This window comes from Lissotriton vulgaris, chromosome 1_1, assembly GCF_964263255.1.
Source record: "Lissotriton vulgaris chromosome 1_1, aLisVul1.2, whole genome shotgun sequence".
NCBI classification, from domain to species: domain Eukaryota; kingdom Metazoa; phylum Chordata; class Amphibia; order Caudata; family Salamandridae; genus Lissotriton; species Lissotriton vulgaris.
This window is the reverse complement of record NC_141685.1, coordinates 658,474,349-658,500,493: the sequence shown is the minus strand read 5'-3', so window position 1 is coordinate 658,500,493 and position 26,145 is coordinate 658,474,349. Positions and strand designations below refer to the sequence as shown.

The 26,145-nt window shown below is 40.6% G+C and overlaps 1 protein-coding gene across 1 annotated transcript in view; it reads right to left on the bottom strand.

Moving 5' to 3' along the window:
- The window catches only part of LOC147747616 (ferric reductase 1-like), a 664,587-nt gene extending 639,761 nt beyond the window's left edge, over positions 1 to 24,826 (bottom strand). The window contains exon 1 of the mRNA XM_086936340.1: positions 24,735 to 24,826. The gene's annotated coding sequence lies outside the window, so the exon portion shown is untranslated. The remainder of the gene's footprint in view (positions 1 to 24,734) is intronic.
- Between the last annotated feature and the right edge of the window lie 1,319 nt (positions 24,827 to 26,145).

Here is a 26,145-nt window from a genome sequence, read left to right as displayed (position 1 = left end):
AACTTGAAATGTCTGCCAAGGTTAGGAAGTAAACGTTCGAAACTCGAGGAAAAAGTAACTTTCTTGAGGAAGCTCAAAGACGTGGAAATGAAAGACAATAGGGCTTATATGAAGCCTGGACTTGGTCATGAGTCGGAGATGACTTAATAATTTTATCATGGACTGACACAGGGCAGCCAATGAAAAGCTCGGAAGGGCTCAAAAGAATGTAAAATGTAGAAAGTTTAGCTAGAGAGAAAGGTATAAAGTCAGACACTATGAGCAAGGAAAAAACTCTTACTTTCCGATTCCTGAATGACGTGACATGCTGTTGGACCTTTGGCGCATGTAAGGACAGCAGACTTTTAATGATTTTTCCTTTTTAGGTGAAGTGAGAAATAGTCAGAGAAATAGATTTAGGGAATGGAAACAGTTATTCTGCTAATATTTCATGTTTCTGAGCTTACTTTGAAAATGTCAGTTTATTAATTCATTTCCTTATTAAATGCTGTTTTTTTAATTGCTTATAAAATAAAGATTCTAAAACGTAAATGCTTTTTCTTAAAGAAAAATAAAGTTAATAAAATTAGATTTGAAAAGACAAGCTGGTCTTGTTTATTGATGGTCTAGTTACCATCAGTTGATTCAATTGCCTTAGTGGTCTGATTAATAAATATTAAATGTTTTAAACCATGGTAAAGAAAGATAAACTGCAGTTGTATATAATAATGTAAATAATATGTGAATAGTTTTAATTAATCATACCACCTGATTCAGTAGCTCAACAATTGTCTCATTGGTGTTATGGGCCTTTTATGTGTTTCATGATTAATGGTGAGTATTGGAGGTGATAGGTAGCGTTTATGAGACAGTTTTTCAATCAGAGCGCTGGATCAATTACTTGGTAGCAGAGTTACGGTTTCTATGGTAACTAGTATGTTACATGGTAATACATAGGATTAATGTCTAAAACATGTTAAGTTTGTTTAGTTGTTATATGTAGTCGAAAGGTTTTTTCCAGCAGTGTGAAAATTCCTGGTTTGTGCCGGCATGAGAAGTGTGACAGGTGAAGTTACACAGTGCATTTGTTCCGTTTCAAAATAGTGGTATCGCCGTATATCACAAGTGTTATGGACGTACAGCACATGTTTAGGGATTTTAGGTGTGTAAGGTAGAATGCATAGTGAGGATTGTCTATGAAGTCGTAGCTTTTGAGTATAGGGACTTCTGTCCGGTTTTAAAACTCACTGTGAAAAAGGTAGTAGAATTTATCTAAGCTTGAGTGAAGGGTAAGGAAGCGTCGTCTATCTTACTAGCGAGTGAGGATTTCTATTTGTGGGTTAAAGTCCTACTAAAGACTTATGTATGCATGGCTAGGGATTTTTCTGTATGATTGTGCATAAATGAATTTGTAATATATGATCGAGTGAAACTCTAAATTGTCTCTGAGGAGGTGTAAAATATCTCTGTATGTGCATTTACAGAGAAGCGAGTTCGTTATTACCTGCTAGAAGGGTAAAGTAGCCTTACTTTATCGACAAATTTAAATATTCTGTGAAAATAGCGTAGTCTATTTCACGTAAAAAGAATACTTGAATGTTTGGGAAAGCTATCACTTCATTTTAGAGAAACAGACAAATGGTTTGTTTTTTGTGGAGTTATTAACTGAATTTAATCGAAAGTTTTGTAAATTTTTTGTAAAGGAGGGGTCAGTTTAAGGAGTCGAGTGAGAGACAGTAGCTGCAGCGGTAGCATACGTCACAAGTGTCGCGTTGTGATTGGCTAACATACGTCACAGTATTCGCGCACAGATTGGTTCATGTGACTAGGCAAGCTTACAGCTGATTGGCTCATCCTGAAAAACAGTAATTCTATTGGTTAAGCAAAATAGTGACAAAGCTTAACCTGATTGGTTTGTTGGTAAGTTTCGCGCACGGATTGGTTAGTGTTGCGGATTAACAAGGAAGTTGTTACGATCTTTTCCGAAGTAAAGGAAATTGTTTAAAAACATGGATTACTATACATGAAGGAGAAAAAGAAGCTTTCATGGTTTCAGAAATTGAAAATTAAAATTAAACCTGACAAGAAAATTTCAACGTGAGTTGGAAGATTAATTCAGAAGTATAAAACACCTGTAGCTTATATGTTGGGTGAATATGGTTATCATACTTGTCTTTGGATTGAGAATTGGATGAAGTATACTGAAAATGATGGTGTATTAGCATGGCCAGAAGATGGATCATTTAACGTAGCAGTTTTGAAAAATTTAAGAGAAAGAATGATGAAACTTGTACCAAGGCCTAGACCAACTCAATTTGAAGCCTTAGTTGAATGGGAAGACGAAATGCATGAATTAGAAAGAGAGAGTAGAGGAGTACTAAGAGGAACCAGATTAGGTCTTGATAGAGAAACACATCAGGATAGAATGCGTCGATGGAGAAGTGCAGACATGTGTGATGGTTTGTACCCAGTGAGATTAATTGATGAGGTAACTGGACAAAAGAGTGCCCAAAAGAAAAATAATAATAGTGAAGAAAGTGATTTAGAAGATGCGGTACTAGAAGAAATTTATACTAAAAAACCGCCACCTTATCAACCAGTTTGTTCATGGACTTCTCCAAGTGCCCCTCAAAGAGAAATAATTGATGAGACATCTCCTGAAATAAACCTGAATAATAGAAAAATACCAGAAAGAGTAGAAACAGGATGCAATTCAAATATCTCAAGAGAAAATAGTAAATTGTACTGAAACACCAGTTCAAAGAAATGAAACTCCAAGAAATGGAAATAGAACAGAAAGGTATGAGGAATTACCAAATACTTCAGAATATATTCGTTCTACGAATGAATTAATTCAGCAGTTAACTAAAAGCATGGAAGCAGTAACAGTACCTGTAACAATTGGACCTGTTCTTCCAGTATTTGATCAAAAAGAAATTAGGCATGCAGCTTTAACTGTTCCATTAAATTCAGAAATACAGAAAGTGACTGAAAAATGTTATTCAGACTTGTCTGAAATACATCGAGAGAAAATAATGATGCCTGACTTAACTTTTAATCAAAGTTTGTCATGTAAAACTCCAACTGGTACAGAATCTGACTCTGGAACTCCGGAAAAGAGTCTGAGTAAAATAGATTTAACACAAACCCCAGAATGTAAACCACTTTATGTTGGAAAATTGAAAGCAGATTCAGAGGAATTAATAAATGGTACGATTGGAACTGACAGTTTGAAAGCATATCAGGATGATGAATTATTATTTATTTGCAAAAGCATAACATGGAAAACGAAAAATAAATATGATCAATTGGAGGATATGGCTTTTGAATTAGAAGTAAATTTAAGTAAGCAGAAGAATTTGCAGAAAAGCTATAGGGTAGATTTCACTGAAAAAGACATTGAAAATATGAATACCACAGGAAGAATCACACATATAAAAGATTTAATTGTGATTTTGAGAAAATGGGATGAATTAAGTAAATGGAGAGCAAAATGGACAAAGAAAAGAGATGAAGACAGAACAAGTTTAGCTTTTCCTGTCAGAGAAAAGGAAAAAGTAGTAAATTAATTTCCAATGAGAGAAATAGCGGGAGGAGGGTATGTACATGTCCCATGGACAAGGCTGGACATTTTACTGTTCACAAATGATTTCCCCCGATTAAGAGAAAAACCTGTAGAATGGTATCGACAGGTAGAGAGATTTGTAAAGGTTTCAAAAGTTTTGTGGATTGATCTTGATGGACTATTTGACATAGTTGTCCCATCAGATCTTTGGACAGAATGTGAAACTGCTATAGATTGGCCTAGAGAAGAATATGAATGAGATAAAGTAACAGGTGCTCCTTCGCCAGATGTAATGAGAAAGTATGAACAAGTAATTGTGTTTTTGAAAAACAAGATTCCCCCAAAAGAGATAGATTGGGTTAAAATAGATAGAACAATTCAAGAATCAAAGGAATCAGTGCATTCATTCTATGAAAGATTACTGCTTGTATTTAAACAATACAGTGGTTATGAACATTTAAGTGAAAAAGACATGAGCCATTTTATATACAGATTTGTATATGGCTTGAGACCTGAAATTAGTGAAATGGTAAGAACTGGAATAGATGGTTGGCAATCACACACAGTAAATGACATCTTGAGAAAAGCAAAGTACTGTAGTGATGAAATAGATGCTAAACAAATGAAGCTGAAAGAAAAGGCAATGAGGGCACAGGTAAAAGTGGCTGAACAACAAATAGCAACTTTAGGAAATAAGAATGTTGATCAGAATCAAGGGAAATTTAAAGGTAATTATAATAAACCAAAATTGATGGGAAATATAGAAGAGTTAAAACAGAAATGCCCATGTTTTAATTGTGGCGAAATTGGACACTGGAAGCGTGAGTGTAAGAATCCGCCCAGAACTTATTTAAAAAATACATCATTAAATCCACAGATGCAGAATGAGATAAATGAGCAGCAACAGCTACAGCGATAGGTAGTGATTCAGCAAAGTCAGTTACCACAACCGCCACTTCCAAACTGTGTAAATGTGCAGAGATACAGTGCAGAAACAGGATTCAGCGGCGGTGAACAGGTAAACAGATCACCAAGAGTGAATGTATCGAATGTGTCTCAACAATATTGGTTGAAAGAAGATGGAGGGAGTGAATCTGAAGATTACTTCTGACGGTGCCTGAGAGAGAAGGAAGAGTGTGTGCTTGGAGCCACTCTTGAGGTAGATCAATCTGGTCCATTTGTAAATGGTAAAGTGAATGATGTAGAAATTACTTTCGTAGTGGATACAGGTGCTACCCGTTCTACTGTTAGATCAGTGGAAATAGAAAACCTTCATCTCTATGGAGATAAAATCCAAGTAGTAGGTGTAGCTAATCAGCAAATAAAAACAGATTTAACTGAACCAGTTGAAGTTGAAATAGGTAAATTTAAAGACATGCATAGATTTGTAGTTTGTGATAGCAGTCCTGTAAATCTATTAGGTAGGGACATTCTTTGTAAAATTAAGTGTGCAATATATTGCTCACCGGATGGTATAGAGCTTCAAACTCCAGAAGAAGATGGGCTTTACAAATTAACAATGTCAATGGTTGAGGCAGAAGAAAGTAAATTATTTCCTGTGTTTGATAAGAATAATCTACCTGAAGAATTAAAAAGACACAGTGAATATAAACATTTGGGATTTCACTGGAGATGAGATGGGCTTGATAAAAAATGTAGATCCAGTACAAATAACAGTAAAACAAGGAGCAGATTATCCAAACATTCCTCAGTATAAAATGAAAGCAGAAGTGATTGAAGGGGTAACTCCTGTAATAGACAAATTCATAAAACAAGGTGTTTTAAAAGAAATTGAGAGCAGCCCATGTAATTCACCGATTATGGGAATTAAAAAGCCAAACAGAACTTTCAGAATTGTTCAGGACATGAGAAAGGTTAATGAAATTGTTGTTCCATGTTGCCTAGTTGTACCAAATCCAGCGGTAATTTTATATCAGATTCCGCATGATGCAGAATGGTATACAGTTATTGATTTATGTAACGCATTCTTTACTGTTCCATTGTATCCAGAAAACCAACAAATTCTCGCCTTCCGGTTCAAAGAGAGTATTCTAGCATGGTGTAGAATCCCACAAGGGTACACCGAGAGTCCATCTATTTTTAATCAGTTGCTAAAGAAATCATTGGAAAATCTAGATTTACCTGGAAAATCTATGTTAGTGCAGTATATAGATGATCTCCTTGTGGCTGCAAAAACAAGAGATAATTGTGTAACAGATACCATTACTCTTTTAAATCATCTGGCAGATGAGGGACATAAAGTATCTCCTGCGAAATTACAGTTTTGCAAACAAGAAGTAAAATATCTTGGTCACAGAATTGCAAAGGGAATGAGGCAAGTGACAACAGAAAGAATAAAAATGATTCAAGCAAAGAAACCTCCAAAAACACAGAAAAAGGTTAGAATTTTTCTAGGAATGGTAGGCTATTGTCGCCAATGGATTAGTGGATTTTCAGTAATCGCAAAACCACTGCAGAGACTGACAAAAGCAGACATAAAAGACCCGATTAGCCTAACAGAAACTGAATTAGAAGCTTTTGAACAATTAAAGAAAAGTTTGTGTGAAGCTCCAGCACTAGGAATGCCTGATTATGAAAAAGAATTTGAGCTGTATTGCAGTGAAAGAGAAGGATGTGCATTATCAGTTCTGATTCAGAGACACGGAAGACTGAGAAAGCCAATAGCATATTTCTCAGCTGTTCTTGACCCTGTTGCAAAAGCATTACCAGGTTGCTTAAAAGCAGTAGCTGCAACAAGTGTAAGTTTGGAACAAAGTGAAGGAATAATAATGGGATTTCCTGTAAAGGTATATGCACCACACTCAGTTGAAATTCTTCTTACTAGAAGCAGAACACAACATTTGACAAACAATAGGCTAACAAAATATGAAAAGGTTATTCTTGGCTCGGACAATGTTTCAATTGCGAGATGTGTTAATTTAAATTCTTCCACATTATTACCTGACACTACTGAAACAGAAATCAGGGATGAGATTGATTATGAATGCCTGGATGTATTAGAATATTGCACTAAACCAAGACAAGACATAAAAGATGTCCCGTTAGTTGAATCAGATTATGTTTTGTTTGTTGATGGTTCATGCTTAAGAACAGATGAAGGTGTTCTGAGTGCATCATATTTGGTGTGTACCATTGCAGATGTAATTGAGGCTTCTTGTCTCAAAGGAATTCGTTCAGCTTAAGTAGCAGAATTAATTGCTTTGATTCGTGCATGTGAATTGGGAAAAGAGCTCAAAATTACCGTAGTGACATAGTCAATATGGTTATGGTGTAGTCCATGACTATGGCCAGCTCTGGTCTCAAAGAGGTTATTTAACTTCTGCGGGATCACCAATAAGAAATGCTCAGCTAATCAAAAGATTAATTGATGGCATTCAACTACCAGAAAAAAATTGCAGTAGTAAAGTGTACAGGACATAAAAAAAAGGAGAGGACTACATAACAAAAGGAAACTCATATGCTGATTTTATAGCAAAATTCTGTGCAAAACAAGATGTGTCCATTAATCGGGAAAAAGAAAATGAACATGTTTTGAACTCACTTATGCTAACATCTGTAGTTGAGACTTGGCAAGGAGTAAAACAGTTGCAAGATGAGGCGACTGATGAGGAGAAAGATACATGGTTAAAAGCAGGATGCAGACAAAGAGAAGAAGATGAGGTTTGGGTTTGGGTTTACAAAGATGACAGAGCAGTAATGCCAGATAGTATGATTTCTGACATGGCACGCATGTACCATGGTCCAGGACATATTGGAAGCGATTCAATGATCAGATTTAGGCAGATATGGTATAACTCAAAATTCAGAATAATTGCAGAGTCTATTTGTCAAAGGTGTCTTATCTGTCAGCAGATCAACCCAAACAGAAAAACTGTTGTTAGCATGGGAACCATAGGACGGGAGGGTGGTCCATTTACCAAAATACCGCTTGACTTCATTGACATGCCACCTCACAACAAACTCAGATATGTCTTGGTGATAATCTGTTTGTTTTCAAGGTGGGCAGAAGCATTCCCAACACGTCACAATGATTCAATTTCTGTGGCAAAATTGCTTTTGAGAGAAATCATACCAAGGTATGGTTTTCCAGTGACGGTCGAGACAGATCGTGGTACACATTTTGAAAACAGATTGCGAAAATTGATTTGTGAAGCAACGGATATAAAGCAAAAATTACATTGTGCTTACAGATTTATTTATTATTTATTTTGAGAATTTGTAAAGCGCAGCTGTCACCATTGCAGACATCCTGGCGCTGACAGATCAGAGGAGACAGAAGTACAAAAATAGGGAGTGAGAGCTTACCGGCGGACTAACAGGGGAATAGCCAAGACCAGAAGCATCAGGTGTTGTTGAGCAAGTGAATGGTACAATAAAAAACAGAATAGCAAAAATGTGTTTAGCAACAGGAATGAAGTGGACAGATGCACTTCCACTTGTTTTGACGTCTTTGAGAAGCATTCCAGATAGAAAAACAGGATTGAGTCCTCACGAAATTTTAATGGGCAGGGTTATGAGGCAAGCATTTGTTCCAGTTGATAAACTGTTGAGCATTAATGATAGCATCATTATGGATTACTGCAAACATCTATCTGATGTGGTGACTTCTGTGTTCTATCAGATGGGAACTGAAGTATTCACAAAAGAGAAAGAACAAGCTCATGATCTGTTACCAGGAGACTGGGTAAGGACAAAAGTACATCGAAGAAGAAATTGCCTAGTACCAAGGTGGCAGAAGGCAAGACAGGTGATATTGGTCACGACAAATGCAGTAAAGTGTAGAGGATTGAAGAGATGGAGTTATGCTAGCCACACCATACGTGTGCCAACACCTGAGAATCCCGACGAAGGTGAAACAACAGCTGATTCAGATTCAGAAGAAGAACCTGAAAGAAATCAAGATCCTGAAGATCGACAAGAGAGTCGACATCTGGAAAATTCAAATGTGAATGAAGTAATGAATAAAGAAAATGAAGAGATGGTGATACAATATTCTGAAGAAGAAAATTATAAAGATCTGCTAGATCACGAAGAAGAAAAGAAAACTGAACAAGAAGTGATTCAAGATCAAGATCAGGAGAGTATTGAAAAGCAGACTGGAAGCTCTGAAAGAAGGAACGAAAATTCTGAAACTGGTGAACTGGAAGTAATTGAAGAAGAAGAAGAAGAAATTCCAAGTACCAGCTATGAAGATGTTGTTCCTAACAGAGTGAAACTGCCGAGTAAAGAAGTACCTGAATCTAGAAAAGAATCTGATACAATAAAACTGATCATTAATGAATCAGCTGACAACACTGAAAGTGAAACAGATGAAAGTGGAGATGAATCAAAAGTGAAAAGATCAAGGAAAAGAGCTTGGAGAGTGGAATATAATTTAGCAGAGCCAAAGAGGAAATTAACAAGAAAAGGAGATAATTGGCCAAATGGAAATGAAGGCCTGAAATATTTAAATTAGTGAATAAAGCAAAGGAGCAGGTGAATGAAATCACAAGTCAAAAAGAAGAAGACTTAAATAAGAAAAAACAAGCAGGAAAGAAAATAGAAGTGATCAACAGCAGAGCAAAGAGAATAATAAAGCCAAATCAGAAGTACAAATCGCCTGAGTGGACCTATATTATAATTCCACCAGTAGTAGAAGTAAATAGTAGTCAAAGAAATTTTGATGATGATCGTGATAATGATTGAATTTGTTCATTAGGTGACACAAGGTCGAAGAAATTGTGTTAGCTGGAAAACACATTAATGTATGATATAAGGTCGAAGAAAAGCTGTTAGAAAATAAAGTTATCTGTTAAAAAAAAAAAGGGGGGAGTATATTTAGTAATTTTTACATTTTTCATTTTTATTTTTTAGTAAAGATGCCTTATACTAATAATAATAATTCGAGATGCTCAATTTTCAAAAGATGTTGCAAATTGTCTTCAATATGTGTAATTTTGATAATTTTAGTTTGGTTAATTTTAGTTGTCATTTTTCCTTTTGGAATAGATAAAGAAATGTATAAAGCTAACATGACTAGTAAAATTGTGGCTGATCAGGACAGAGTTGATAAGACTAATAATATTATTGTACATAAACCAGAGATTCATCAAGATAGATCTATTGGAGATTTTTCTAGCAATACCTTTTCAAGACTTTTATCTGAATATGTTAAGGTGATGGACGCAAAAGACCGCTATATTTGTGTGAAATTACCTACTTCTGTGTCTGAAGGTGTTACATATAATATGTTACCTCTTACTTATGGTATAACATGTAGTGTAATAGCTAGTTTGTTTTATAAAACTGGTCATTTGGAATATTATTATTCTGATTTTGATGAGATTTTTGCAAATTTAAAAGTCGTAGATAGCTTGAATAAAGTGAAACATGCTAAACAGGTGAGAGAGAATTTTTCCTAACAACTAGTGAACTCACTTATGAGTATGCTTTTAGAAATAATTTAACATGTAAACTGAGAACAGAAGAGAAGATGTTCTTGAATATGGTGGAAGAGAGAAGGGCAATTTACAAGCGAAATGAGATGTTAAAACCTACTAAGTCTAAATTTTGGCAAATGGAAGATGAAAAGCTTAATGGTAGAAATGAAAATGTTGCAATTCACATAGATAAACCTGTTAGTGGAAAATGTTGTATAAGAAGAGATAATACTATGTTTGATAATTATTTTGTAGGTGCAAGTCAATGTGAAGACACTTATCGTATTTTAGGGGGTTGGGGATTTAAAGGAGGCAAGGATCCAATTTTTTCTGGAATTTCTTTTGTTTGTGGGAATAAAGCTTATTACAATCTCCCAGACCATTGGTATGGGACGTGTTATGTAGGTTTAGTTTTTCCAAACAATGTTCATGTAGATAGAAATGCAAAGGGTTCATTTGAAATTAGCAATCATTTGAATAGATTTAGAAGAGAAAGCTTTACAGAAATAATGGGAGACATATTTGGTGCATTAATACCTATGGTAGGAATAATCCTGAATGTAAACAAAATCAGAAAAATGTCTACAATTGTTGATAGATTGTCAACAGACACTGCAAGTGGATTTCAATTAGTGAATACAGAGCTTATTGCCATGAGAACTATGGTTATGCAGAATCGTCTTGCTCTAGACATTTTGCTGGCAAAAGAGGGTGGAGTCTGTGGAATTTTGCATGTTCAACATTGCTGTACTTTCATTCCTGACAAAAGTCAGAATATAGAAATGTATATAAAAAATATAACTGAATTACATAGTGAAGTAGAATCTTTAGAAGACAAGAGTTTTTCAGAACGTTTAAGTAAAAGATTTGCAGTAATTAAACACTGGTTTCAAGAGATTGGTAGTTCAATTATAGGTAAAACAGTTTTTCCTTTAATAAATCATAGCTATGGTGATACTTTTGTTAAAAATTAGTTGCATGATACACAAGAGTAGAAAACATGTCATAGAAAAGAAAAGAATTTGCAAACTAAGAAAAGAAAAAGAAATAGAATTAGAAGAGTTCGGAGAGCTCAATATGAGAGATGCAGAAAATCAGATGAATCTAAAGTTTAGAAATACCAATATTAAGAAAGTACGAAACATGTTCAAGGGTTGAAAATTTTTATAACATTTTGGGTATTATTTGGTGATTTAGAAATCACCAGATGAGGGAGTTGATGGAGCAAGGTGAAGAACAAAATTTTGTTCAAACTTGTGATGTTAATCTCTCGTAACAGTAACCAAATTAATTAGTTTGTGGTGAAATTATTAATCAACTTAGTTTAAGAATACATTCATCCATACACGCGGGATAAACTAATGTGCTTTATGTTGCATATGCAAAGAAAAATAATAAACTAACCTGGTCTATTGTCTTTGTCAGTATTAAATGTGGCAGTTAAATTAATGTCATGTGCTTATTTTATGTGCTTATGTTATGTATTTCTGTGATGAAGAGCACATGGAGTTCCTGCTGTTCGAAAAGGAAAAGTAATTATAATGCTGCTTGTATGTGCTTTTGCTAGGTAACATAATTAACAGGATTAATTAGTAAAGGGGGAGGGTAACAGAATGGGTTTCAATTCTTTAATTAATTGATGCCTTGTGTTTAATAATAGTTTCCAAAGTGAGGCCTAAAGATGGTTCAGAAAATATGGCTGACAGAGCTGCAGACGCAAAAGCTTCTCCAGAGTGAATTCTTTACACACGCGCTGCTGTGAAGATTTTGATTGCAATGTCATCGTGAATTGAAAAACAGTTCTTTGGTCGCATTGAACGTGCTCATGTAGAGATAACTCAAGGACAGGAACTTGAAATGTCTGCCAAGGTTAGGAAGTAAACGTTCGAAACTCGAGGAAAAAGTAACTTTCTTGAGGAAGCTGAAAGACGTGGAAATGAAAGACATTAGGGCTTATATGAAGCCTGGACTTGGTCAAGAGTCGGAGATGACTTAATAATTTCATCATGGACTGACACAGGACAGCCAATGAAAAGCTTGGAATGGCTCAAAAGAATGTAAAATGTAGAAAGTTTAGCTAGAGAGAAAGGTATAAAGTCTGACACTATGAGCAAGGAAAAAACTCTTACTTTCCGATTCCTGAATGACGTGACATGCTGTTGGACCTTTGGCGCATGTAAGGACAGAAGGCTTTTAATGATTTTTCCTTTTTAGCTGAAGTGAGAAATAGTCAGGGAAATAGATTTAGGGAATTGAAACAGTTATTCTGCTAATATTTCATGTTTCTGAGCTTACTTTGAAAATGTCAGTTTATTAATTCATTTCCTTATTAAATGCTGTTTTCTTAATTGCTTATAAAATAAAGATTCTAAAACGTAAATGCTTTTTCTTTATGAAAAATAAAGTTAATAAAATTAGATTTGAAAAGACAAGCTGGTCTTGTTTATTCATGGTCTAGTTACCATCAGTTGATTCAATCGCCTTAGTGGTCTGATTAATAAATGATAAGTGTTTTAAACCATGGTAAAGAAAGATAAACTGCAGTTGTATATAATAATGTAAATTATATGTGAATAGTTTTAATTAATCTTACCACCTGATTCAGTAGCTCAAAAATTGTCTCATTGGTGTTATGGGCCTTTTATGTGTTTCATGATTAATGGTGAGTATTGAGGTGATAGGTTGCGTTTATGAGACAGTCTTTCAATCAGAGCGCTGGATCAGTTGAACAGCAGTGTCCACTTGCGGAGTGTGAATTCATGTATGCCGACTTTGCCTGCACCATGATCGTTGGTGCCCCAACATCTGCAAATCATGTGCCCCAGATTACCACATGGTGCTTGCTATGGCCTACGTGGCATTGGGGACTGTGATGTCCTAATAGGTGTGTGTGTTGTCCCCTCCTGTTCCCTGAAGGTCTGTTAGTGGTAACAAGTGTTGTACCCTCATCATGTCCCAAGGTGTGGCCAGGCCAAGTTGTGTGTGTGGTACACTTCATCTACGGGCAGGGTGTAGTGCTGTGTGGCATCAACATGGCTCACTCATGGCAGATATTCAGCGTTGCAGGCACTGTTGTGTTCTATGTTGTGTGTGGCTGCACAGTGATTGCAGTGGGTGGTGGTTACCATGTAGATTTGGGCCTCTCCTGTAGTGCGTTGTCTTGAATTTGTGTGAGCAGATGATGACACTTACATAACCCTGTATATCTCCCTCATGCAGATTCGCAAGAGACCACTGAGGAACATGAGCACGAACCCAGTGGTGGCGAGAGTAGCACTACAGCTGCATTGGAGGCCAGTGATACAGAGCCCACCAGCGCATCTGAGGGGGACAGAAGTATGCAGGAGGAATCCGTGGCTGAGACACAGAGTACCACATCATCTGATGCCAGTGGGGATGCATCCATGCTGGAAGGCACAGGGGATGGGTAGTCTGCATCATCATCTACCACCCAGCGGCCAGTGCACAGCCTCCCATCCACTTCCTTTGGGGCTGCCCGTATCCGTGTCACTAAGAGGGGACGAGTCACATTCACACCTGGCACTGCTGCCCCTGCACCTGTCCACCCTGATGCCCTCACTGCAGAGTGTGTAGAGCTCCTGCGCCAGCTCTATGTGTGCCAGACCACCCTGCTCAATGCCTTCAGTGACCATGACAAGAAATTAGGCCAGGTGGTTGCATACATGGAGGGCATACACTCCGACGTGGGTGGGCTACACCGTACAGTCCAGGCGTTGTCAGCCCTTCAACAGGCACATGCTCCCATTGCAGCTCAGGTGCCTTTATCCACCCCCCAGTCACTGGCCACATCAGGTGACAGTGACCACGGTTCACCTGAGTCACCAAAAAGATACAGCACAATGAGCACACAACAGACACAACCCAGGCACTCCCGCCCACAGACACCATCCCCACTGAAGAGCAGGGCCACCCCACAATGCACACACAGGAGCCAGTCAGGGAAGATCAAGGCCAGGCGATCAATGAGGCAGACATCAGGCTCACATGCTGCAGAGGCATCACCAGCAAAAGACTCTCCTGTCACCGAAACTTCACACAGACCTACCCATGCAGTGTCTGTGTCCACTGAGGAGGTGTTGCATATCAGGGGTACACCTAGGAAGAGCACAGGGACACATCCACCCACCACATCTACCCCAATTCCGGGTCCATTGAAGCAGGTGGAGGAGGGCACTGTAGAGACCACCCCTGCCAAGAAGTCAAAGGAGGGCACTGTAGGGGGAACACCTGGCAAAAAGGCAAAGGAGGGCACTGTAGACACCACCCCTGCCAAGAAGTCAAAGGAGGGCACTGTAGGGGGAACACCTGGCAAAAAGGCAAAGGAGGGCACTGTAGACACCACCCCTGGCACAAAGGCAAAGCAGGGCACTGTGGAGACCACCCCTGGCACAAAGGCAAAGCAGGGCACGGTAGGGGGTACACCAGGCAAAGAGGGGGAGGAGGTCCTGAGGCATAGCCAAACCAAGCGTTCCGCAGGACCCAGCACATCACCAGAGGTAGTGCCAGTGTCTGCACTTGGTGTGGGACAGTTGGTGTGTGTGCCTGTTGGCTCATCAACACTTCCCATCAACCCCAAGACAGGGAAGCCAATTCATATTCCCAAAAAGTGGAAGGGCATCCCTCCAACCTCTCCCACCCACTGTGTCAGAAGTCTGCATGACTCCACCTCCACGTGCCACTATGCCACCTGGTCCACACAGCCCTCCAGCTTGCAAAGCCACTGTTAGCCCCAGATCACCTGGGGCTCTGTCACCCCAGTTAAGTGGGCCTGCTGTCACAGTCACACAGCCAGGTTCAAGTCTGCATGACTTCCAGGAGTGAGTTGACATCCCCCTCATGCGCCTGTGCCTCATACAGGTGTGCTAGTCCTAACCATTGTTTACAAGCATGGACACTGGCCCTGTTGCTCTGCTGTGCTGTACTCTCCCCTGCCATGGACACTGGCCCTGTTGCTTTGCTGTGTTGACCTCTCCCCTGCCATGGACACTGGTCCTGTTGGTCTGCTGTGTCATGCTCTCACCTGTGCCTTGGACACTGGCCCTGTTGCTCTGCTGTGCTGTACTCTCCCCTGTGCCTTGGACACTGGCCCTGTTGCTCTACTGTGTCGTGCTCTCACCTGTGCCTTGGACACTGGCCCTGTTGCTCTGCTGTGCTGTACTCTCCCCTGCCATGGACACTGGCCCTGTTTCTCTGCTGTGTTGGCCTCTCCCCTGCCATGGACACTGGCCCTGTTGCTCTGCGGTGTCGTGCTCAAAACTGTGCCTTGGACACTGGCCTTCCTGTATGTGTTGCACCTGTGCATGGTATATAGCATTTTAGCATCATTTTGAGCCTTGCTGTTGTTTATTATTGTTGTACAGCTGCATCTGTGCAATATGTGAATAAATACAGTTACTTCTGGTGTGTGTTTTGTCGGTGTCCTTGCTGATTGAAGTTCTGTTTCTGTTCGCATTGGATTGCTTGTGCACCATGCTCCATGTATCACTTCAACATTGCAAGGCTCTTTGCAGCCATCATAATTTTGGGCAGGGGTGACAGGGTCTTAAGTCCATTCTGAGCCTGCAAATTGTGTGATCTGTGATGGCTATTTTACCTGGCATGCAGTCATCTTGTTAGTGATTTGCAGTTGTTGCCTACACTATTCACAGAGTATTAAGGCTGGACGGTATTTTCTCAAAGCGTCCGTTCACCATTGTAAAGATTGTATTTTTATTTGCTGTCACAATTTCCTGATTCTCTCTAATTTTTCTCAAAACACTTATATCATCCTTTATCATGTCTGCCTATGCACTTCCCTTCTTGGGGCATAATCACCTTTGATCAAGTTACTGTACCAATGTATTGAATTGACATTTGGAAATTGTTTTTTATGAATCCAAAATATCCATTGGACTAGCAATTAATTAAATTGCTTGGTAATAAATAAATAAGTCTGTTGTTTGTTGTTGTACCACATACAAGATTCATCTCATAGAGCTGCAGAATTATGATATGCTCTGAATAATATTTGGACTGAGTAACTAGGTATTGACTCACGCAATGTTTGATTGATGGTAAGGACCATTGTTTCTCTTTTCACACTTTACCCAGGTCCTGTACCTATTGGGTTGCCCCATTCTTGAAAATGGTTACGCTGTTCACATGTCTGGTTGGGGGACACTGCCAGCACAGGGTGTGATGCTGTGCAAATGTTACAAAGCTGGCTGGAATATGTAATGAAGTATGAGTGTGGATTGCTTTCTGTGTGCCCAGCCTTGTATGTGTATGGTCATCTTGTGTTGGGCCTTGGTCCTGGTGCCATGGCCTACATGAGATGCGTGGTGTTGGGTTTCGCAGAGTTGTGCAGTGTGAAGGGTGTCAGTTTGTAGTGGATGTGTGTGTGCCCCTGTATTGTGTGAGACACACATGTGTCACCCAGGAGTTGTATGCCTGTTGTTTGTTTTAGCTTGCCCTGGGTAGAGGATTGTATGCACTTGTGTGAGCTGTTTGTAGTGCACTGTACTGTGTGTTGGTGTGTCCATGGTGTTGTGTGTGACTCCTCCTTGTTGTGTTTGTCAGTTTGGAGTGTACAAAGTGTGTCAGTTGCACATCAGTGTTGTGTTTGATTGATCCTCAATTTGTTTTGGGTGTTTTTGTGTGAACTGGTTGGCCCTGCTGCTCCACACTGCCATTGTGTTTGTGTTTGTCATGCATTGCAGGCACATGGTGGTTTTTGCACTACTGTATGGCATGGTGTGTGTGGTTTTAGGCCATCCCCTATGTGTGCCACTTGTGCCTGGCCATTGTGGGTGTTCCATCCCTCTATTTGTGTGTGGTACACCCCTTACATGTCTGCTACTGACGTGCAGGCTGTTTAACTTAGATGTCAGCTTTCCCCTTGGTTTCCATGTGTGTGTGCCTCCCCATCACTTCATATGTGGGCTTGTGCTTTATGGTGCAGTTCTTGGTCCATAAGTGTTGTTCCACTCTGGACATTGCCCAAATGGTTTATGTGTGTTGTCCTTGTGCTATTGGTCATTCTGTAGTGGTCATGTGCACTTCAGCTGTGTGTGCTGGCCAGTGCTCTGGTGGAGGTGGCTGTGCTCTTGTATCCCAGAGTGGTGCATGTGTAGTTGTTGTGTTTGATGTGTGGATGTAGGGTGTGGTTTTGCTTCAGTTCCTGGGTGTGGTGTTGTATTTGTGAAGTGCTGATTTGTGGTGTGTGATGCGGTTGTGTCAATCATGCCTGTTATGCAGACAATGCTTGTCGTGCATGCGGTGCTGTGTGTATGTGGCCTTGGCATTGCCTGATGTGCATCCCCTGATGTCTTGTGGTGTTTGTTGATTGAGGTTTCATGTGCATCTGTGATGGGTTTGATGTGGCTGTGTGTGTTGGTCCAGATGCACTTCTTGTGTGATTTGTGTTATGGTGTATGTGTTTTGTTCCTGAGTGATGTTGTTGTGTACTCCTGTTGTGTTTGTTCTCCCATTGATTTTCCCCAGTTTGGCTGACATGTGTGTTTCTGTTGGAGTTCAGTATGTGTTCCTGTATTGTTTGTGTGTTGTTCTTGTGCAGGCATCGGTTGAGGCATCCCTGTGTGTGTGTTGTGTTTGTGGCTACACCCAGGGTGTGTGTTTCTTTGTTTGTGTGTGTGTGTGTTCTGGCAAGGATTGTGAGCCTTGAGTGTGTGTGGCAGTGGTGTTGTGTGTTCCTTGTCTGCCACTCCTGCAGTGGCTGTCTCCCTGGTTTTGTGTTGTGTGGTGCAGAGAGTGTGTATTGTGCTTGTTGTTGCAGTGCTTGTTGGTGTGCATGGGAGTGCACGGGATGGGCACCTGGCCTGTGGGTTGATGGGGTGTGTTGCTGTGTGGTTGGGGGCTGTGTGTCCCTGTGGTGTTTGTGCCCTGCCCATGCCTTGGAGTGGCCCTGCCTTCTGCATAGTGCGCATGTGTTGACCGCGGCGGTGACGTGACCGGGACTGGGACGTTGCTGCTGGTTGGCGGTCGATGTGTGTCCCGGATGCTGAGGGGTGCCTTGTTGTGAGGTGGGTGATGCGTGGGTGCCTGTGTGGATGTGTTGTGTACCCCAGCAGGGTAACTGTGTGGTGATTGGACTCTGTGTCGGCCTGTGAGTTGTGTGTTGCATATGTGTATTTGCGTACCTGCGGCGGCGTCCGCGGCGGCCCATCTGACGATAGTGTTGTAGGAGGAACATCACCAGATGCATATGGAGGGCTGGGTTCATGTCGTTCAGGACCGGGTCTCGGCTATCTTGCTCCGCTGTTGAGTTTCCGCCTGCTCAGTCTGGGCGGTGTCTCCGCTCCGGTGCGTCTGCTTGTTTGGGCCAGCCTAATTTGTCGAGCGGGGCGGACGTCATTCGGCACAGCGGAGAGTCTTGATTGGCTCACACCGCTGCGGTGCCGGGCGCACTTTGATGGCGGTACACGTCGCTCCGCGGGGGACGGGAAATTACCTATGTTTACCTATCCTAATGTGGCGGACGTGAGTTCCGTTGCTCTCGGGCGGAAAAGCTGTTTTTCCACCCCGCCACCACTGCGGTGGTGCCACCGCCCGACATCCTAACGGACCCCCAAGTCTCTTGACAACAAACCACGTCTATGCCCTTGATAATTTCTAGCCAGTCAGGGTTACTCAGTTTATTTTTTATCCCCGCAATTTTCCATTATATAAATCAAAGTGGATTTGAGATAGTTTGGTCCTTTAAAGGATGGACAAAACCATGGGGATCTTCTGCAGAAAAGGATGGTTTAAGTACAGGTATTTCGCCCATCAATCAACTTCCAACAGCCCTTCAAGAACCGCAAAACGGTTAGGGTGGAGAAAACATGGAGTAGCTGCTTGGCTTCCAATTCTCAGAGGCCTCCCAGAGAGAGGAGTAGACAATGTTGAAGGTAGAATAAGCCCAATTGTAGAGCACAACCCGAACTTGAATTTAGGCACTGTGGCCTTTTGAGGAGCTGTTAATCCTATGTAAAAGATACCCAGCAAATTTAGGATTTCAAAAATGTATAACCACACAGTTCCCTTTAATAGACTTCCTAGGAAGCCCTACCCATCCCACCCTTCGAACCAGAATGATGTTGTTTGCCAGATTTGTTGGCCAACCTGAATGTCTATTACACCAGTGGACAACCTCATTCTTTAAACTGTGTCAACTTTCTTGTCCACCTGTCTGTTTTGGGAGGACCCCAGCAAGGATTATGACATAAGAGGTACAATCCAGTGGAAATTACAGACAGTCAGTCCCTATGCCCCTGCGCCTCCCATGGGCCAGGCTTCGCTAACTTGTTCCACTGAAGGATCGCTAGTTTTCAGGGCCATTAAAGGGCAGATAGGTGGAAGTGATGTTGGAACCCCCATAATAAGGCCTTGGGGATGAGCAGGCACTGTTGGATAAGTATGACCGGACTTGAACAGTTGTCCCCCGGTATTATTTGGAGGAAGGAGTTGCAGGGGCTGCAGTAGATTTTGATTAGTTTAATCTAGGGATGAAAAGACACGTTGCACCATGAGCGCTTGAACTTTATCCCCAAGAGATTTGACTGGGTAGAAATCTCATTCCGGAAATCAAACAAAAGGGATTCTAGGTTTGAAAAAAGAGGTTTACACACCTCCAATAGAGCTACTTCAATGCCCAAAGGAATAGCAGATATAAGAATATTCAGTCAGAACCAACTGGAGGACTACTAGGTTCGGGCACTGTTTTTTTTTACTCCAATGGAAGTTATTGTGGTATTATTGCACCTTTTCCTTTTGACTTGAAGCACTTTGGTAGCCTGAGGATTAACTAAGTTGTCATGAGAAGCATCTAGAGGAGTGTGTGGATTTTGAACAACAATAACTGATTTCAAGGGTAAACCCGGTGGGGGTGCATCCCCCTAACTCACAGAATGTGCATTCAACACTGAAGAAGGGTCTAGCAAAGTCATTTGAGTCAATCAACTTTTGGACTGCATCAATGCGGCGTTCTACAATCACCAGTTTGGATGAGATAGCGTCCACTACAAAGTTGTAATTGGGGCTGATTGGAGGGCCCCTTTATCCCCTATGGGCTTCCTGGTTGAAATCATCACTTCCCGTTGTTAGAAAGATACAGTCATATAGGTATTAAAAAAAAATAGAACTTAGGACTTGCCTGATCTTCATGGGGCCCAAGTATAAATGTTGAAAAGAGCCAAAAAGTGGCCCAAAAAAAGTAGAAAAACACTAGGGTCCAGAGACAAGAGACAGGGCCGAGCCTCATCCAGCCGCGGATGGGTGCAGAACAGCCTGCTTTTTGGCAGTCTTCATGCGGGCACATGCCTGGACACGACCCACACATATCCCACACTGTGAGACTCTAAGTGCTTTTGGGCGTGTCATCATGGGCTGCCCTGCCCACACCAAGCTGTACTCTGGGGACGAAGTTCCACCCCAGAAACAATTGATGGACAAAAAGATGAAGGCCCCGCTGCTGCTACTTTCCAATATAATAGAAACTCGTTTCCGAATGCTCCTAGACTGCAAGAGCTTAATTCTAAAGTACATTGCACAACACACGATACAGAAAATAAAATAATGAAAAAATGAATAATAACTGCTGGCTGATTTACTACAATCTTGTTCCTTCAGGAGATTTCTGGGTCACTGCACGCATAAATACAATATTTAGTTCCACACAATCGTTCATGCACACAAGCGTGAAAACTCTGGTAACTCCAAAGCGCAATGCACTTAGCTGAACATTCAGCAGGGACTCTGGCTTCTGCAGAGTCTCCGCAATGTCTGACTTCATTCTGGAGTCGGGAATGCCGATCGCTGCAGGAAGGAGAAGATGCCAATCAAAGCGCTGATCAGTTGCGAGATGCGGCGAGTGGACGCAGTCCATACAGGAACAAAAAAAGCCAAGCAAGGCGTTTGTCTGGGCGTGGCTTTTTATAGCAGCCAATCCAGTATGGCTGTTGCCCGATTACGTGACCATTGCTGAGCACATGCGGCAGTGCTTTTTGGCAACTATGCATGGCAGCACGAGCTTTTCCTTGGGAACCATGTCAACAATTAAAGAAAACAAACACACGCTGTTAGACAGAAGGGTGGCCTGGGGCCTTTACAAAGAATGCCATGCTATTTGTATAAATAGAAATCAAAGTGACAACAAGCTCTCATCCAGACAAAATGAAATTAAAGTGACAGCCAGCAATATAACTACATAAACAAAAAGGAAGGTAGAGGGAGAAAGGCTAGGGCTCACCCTCCTAGTATTAATAAGTCGCACAAGATCTCTGGGGACAGAGATCAAGAACCCAGCCGTAGTCTATGACTCTATTCCCATAACACACAATGGTGTTGGAATAGTGTCAATAGTTCCAAGAAAGAAAAAAAGGAAAAATATTCCTTTTTTTAGGTGTCCCCTCACTCACCAGGGTTGCCCCACGGTGACATGCTTCATCATAGGGGCCATCCCAGCCCTCTACGGACTGGGGCGTGCTGCGACTTGCGGAATTACGTAGGAGCACTTACAAAAGACTATGTGTGGTGCAAGGAATGTGATGTAAAGGAGTGGAGTATATGTGATTAGTTAAAATTACCTGCCTAGTGAGTTGCAAATACTTTATTCTGGCTCCTAGGTGGTAAAGCTAAAAATGGGGTAGAAATGGTAGGATACCTAAATTGTAATGGGTTTAGGTGTACCTAGCAACTCCTGTCTGCCAACATGTTTTGTGCGTCCCCCTAGCACTTCCTCAGGGCTACACAGGGACCAGCTCTGTGTTCGCCACTCCTTATCCAAAGCCTAATAAGCTATTAAATACGAAATACTAATAATTAATTCAATGCTGCAAATAAATAAGGCATGCATCTGGTACCTACGCAACCAAACTTAATCACGTGGTCATGAAAAAAGGCTTAACTGTGCCCCATGGAATCGGTAGGGGTACAATATCCTGGTAGATTTGCTGCCGGGATACCACAATCAGTCTCACCTAAGCAAACCCCTCCGGTCCGGTCGTATCGTATTGGACAAATTTTGCAAGAAGTTTCTTTTTCCCAGAAGGGACAGAGAAATATTTGCAAATGTTGGAGGAATACTTTGGAGGTGCTAAGGCTACTTCTTTTTTGTCCTCTCCATCCATTCTCTTCTATCTTCATCACAAGACATCTTAACTTTGAAACTCTCTTCTTTTGAAGGAAAGGCAAAAAATACAATGGAGCTGCGCTTCTGAGATGGTCTCCAGAGAGATGTGAAACCCAAATACTGATTTAGGGTATGGTTTCAAAGGTGGTTGGGTGGACAGATTTGTGGGGGCATCGTGGTGGATCCGCGGGTCCATAAAAGGAATAGAAACACTTTGCGTTTTGCAATTGTAGAAAATTTAGTAAGTTCAGTTATGTTCATTTGTTAATTGTTAGTTTTAAAATGTAGAACAATAAATGTGTGAACAAAATGTATTTATACATTTGTAAAAATGTATATTACTAAACTGAATTTATAGGTCAATTGCAGTACAATTTGTATTTAAAAAAAAGAACGAAATCCACTAAAAAAAAAAAAAAGAACAAAGGTTACAGGGATGTTATAGCTAGGAAGTAGAATTTAAACAAAAAACAGTAGAAATTGACTGAAAAAAACAATGGTACATGAAGGTTATAGTTAGGTCAGATTTTACACACACAAAACCATAAAAATTCTGCAGTTTAGTTACCTGAGCTAACTATAACTTACGCCCCTGCAATGCACTGCTTATGACCGCCCAAGTTACATCACTCATGACATGCTCAGTAATGTCACTAAATACATCATCCAGCAAAGTAAACTTCAATATACTTCATAAAGTACAGTTTCCATTTTTTTTTTAAAATAAGACAATGGCACAGGTGAGAGAAATACAGCACTAAGCTCACTCTAACCTCATCAACTACTACACTCACTTATGTAAGAGATCGTTATCATCGAATAGACCTGTCTTTTCTAAACCACTACAATAATCACCAAAGTAAATGTCTATCTGTATAGACTAGCCTATTGCAAACCACAATAACACCATTTGTGAACCTGGAAAGAGGTTTTAGTGCAAATGTCAGATTTCCACAAACCACTACAACATACAACCAGTAGAGAGGCCTTTGTGGATAGGCAACTGTGCGACAAACCACTAGTAAAATTATTCTGCATCCTGGAGAAAAGTGTGAGAAGAGAAGCGAGTCTATTGTAAATGTCTACTACGCTGAGCCATCACCCTAAAGAAAAGTATTAGTGAACAGATGAATTTATTGCAATCTACTACTACAGTTATTCATCACAAAGTAGAGAGGGCTAAGGAAACTGGCCAGTATGCCATAAAACAGAACTATACTCAGCCATCATTGTGTAGTGAAGTCTCAATGAACAAGACTGTTGCAAAGCACTACCACACACTTGCATCAGCAGGGGACATGTGTCATTGCAGGGGCTAATACTCTGATAAATAGTACAGCCACTTTACAAAAGGGATTATAGATCAGATGGCATATGTTACAAATAGTATCACTCATTAGTAATACAGAAAAATAGTAATTTAACCTATGCAGTAACTTAGTATACATCTTTGAGTTTCAGAAACTTTTACGAAACACATACTCACTGGATAATTTCATCAGTGATGTCATTTGGGATGCCATCAGTAAAGTCACTGGCCATGTCATGAGTAATTTTAATATGTTCAGCCATTAGCGGTGCATTGTGGGTCTGTACGTCAGTTTGCTCAGGTAACTATAACTACTAAAATGTTGTGTATGTGTGTGTGTGGCTCTGTGTGTGTGTGTGGCTCTGTGTGTGTGTGTGGCTCTGTGTGTGTGTGTGGCTCTATGTATGGCTCTGTGTGTGTGGGTGCGTGTGGCTCTGTGTGTGTGGGTGCAAATGCAATAGGTCTCGCATTTGCGAGAGATTAAGCTATTGGCATTGTAAATGACAATGCCATTTATTTATATGTTTTAAAAACAAAAAAATTGTCATGAGCAATGCCGATAGCTCTAACTTTAACAAAGACGAGACCATTGCATTGTAAATGCGTGTTGTAAATATGTATTCTGTACTTGTACTAGTCCAATTATGCCACCTTTCATTTTTATAATCGTGATCGTATATGTAAATTCCATCACGAGTAACTCATGTAACCTACTTGTTTCTATTGTAAAGCTCTCCGGCACCTTTGGATAAAGTTTGCTCTATATAAAATGGCAATAAATAAATAAATACGCCTGGGCTGGATAAACTACTTAGGCATGGAACTGAGAAACGTGCAGACTACTAGTTTCCAATCCCTTCGTGTTCTGAACAACAGAAGCCCATTTCAAGTTAAACTTAAAGGACAAACGTCCGTGCATTTTTTTTTTTGCTTAAATTATGACGAGCAATGTATATTCCAGGGTGGATTAAATAACTTGATTTTTGCTCATCAAAACAAAAACGGTACCTTTCATCAGTAAGGCGAAAGAAAAAGTCAACTGAACCCACAGGGACCTGGAAATAAATCAAAGCCATTATACGTTTAATTAATGTTGCTGCGCGTGTAATTTGAAGAGATCTACCACTAAATAAAATACTGTAGCTACGCGCAAGAAAAATGCAAGCTGATCGGGCAGCATTACCGGAATAACCAACTCTCTAGCTAAACTTTCAAATGAACTAGATTACAGCACAGCTAAACGCCTGAAAAAGTAGCCAACGTCGACACATTCAGCCGTGTTTGTCATTAGCAAGGCGTTGTAAAACTCACCTTTCTGAGGCAAAAGACCAAAATCCTTCACGGAGGAAACCTGGAAGTCAGTGCTCTGACTGCCTCCACAGTATACAAGAATCTTGAGGGGCGAGGCCAGAACGCCTATCACCAGCTAATTGGTTGGAGAAATGAAGAACACCTGCGAGTGGTTGAGTGACTAGTTGTGATAGGAGACAGTGGCATGTTGCAGTGTTTTTTCTGTAAATGTAGCAGCACTTCGTTTACTCAATTGTTGCTGTTCTTAAAGAGAAGTGACCCCTGAAAAAGGAGGCGATTGATAGCCAGCGAATACTATTCAGATAATCGTATGGAACTCGTATTACTAATTTTCAATTTTAAGTACAGAGGTGCCTAGAAGCATTATAGTCATCATTGTTAGACTCTAGTTTGGTCAATGCGTTGTATGCTTCATGATGCCTTCCAGCTCGCTGCAGAATTGTCAACTTGTTCTTTGTTATGAGTGTGTCCTTCAACCAATCCTTGCTTTCTGTCAACAGCACAGAGCATGCTGGTACTTGTAGCGTGGCCGTACAAGCAGGAGGCGGCTTGGTGCAGCTGATCGTAATACTGTGACTTTCTGGATGTCAGTCTCAAGATATGGGGCACGTCGACAACTATGGATCTAGACACCTGACTCTACCGTAAGATTGTATTGTATTGTAATTGCATTTATATAGCGCTTACTACCCCTGACGAGGCGTCAAAGCACTTTTTCGGTGAGTAGCACGCTACTCAGGAACCAAAAAAAGGATTAGTGGTGAAATAGTCTAGGGAAATATGACATTAATTTTAGTGGTGGTCATGTTAGTCTGTCATATTTATTAACAAGCATTGGCATAGCCAATAGGTCTCGCCTTTGGGACCTTATAAGTGTTTAGCCATGCAACAGTTGATGTTGTTGCACTAAGGATATTGTGCTGCATAACTAAATACTTAGAAGTTCCCAAAAGTTCCCAAAAGCAAGACCTATTGGCTATGCCAATGCTTGTTTGAATCTGTGGCAGGCCCTGTGAGAAACTTGCACTGCCTTCATCCTCAACCCCCGACCGCTCAAACGTGGCCCGTTATAAACACCTTGGTGTAACTCAATTAAAAGTATGCACTAAGCACCATATAAGAGTAACGTGCTACACGAAAAAAATACAGGAACACAACATCCTGGAAATAGCTAACACCACAGGAGAATGCGACATTAAGTAAAACATGAAATATGAAAAGGTACTAAATCACTGACATAGACTACCCTAACGTTTTTTAACATTCATTGCGCATAAATCGATGAATATTTTGTAAAGGTTTAATCATTAGCGCGTTCACATAAGCCTTCTCACGCTGCAGCCTCTCTCAGAAACCTGGTCTCTCTCTCTGGCCATCTCAATCGAGGTCTTGCCGGACAGGATAGGACACT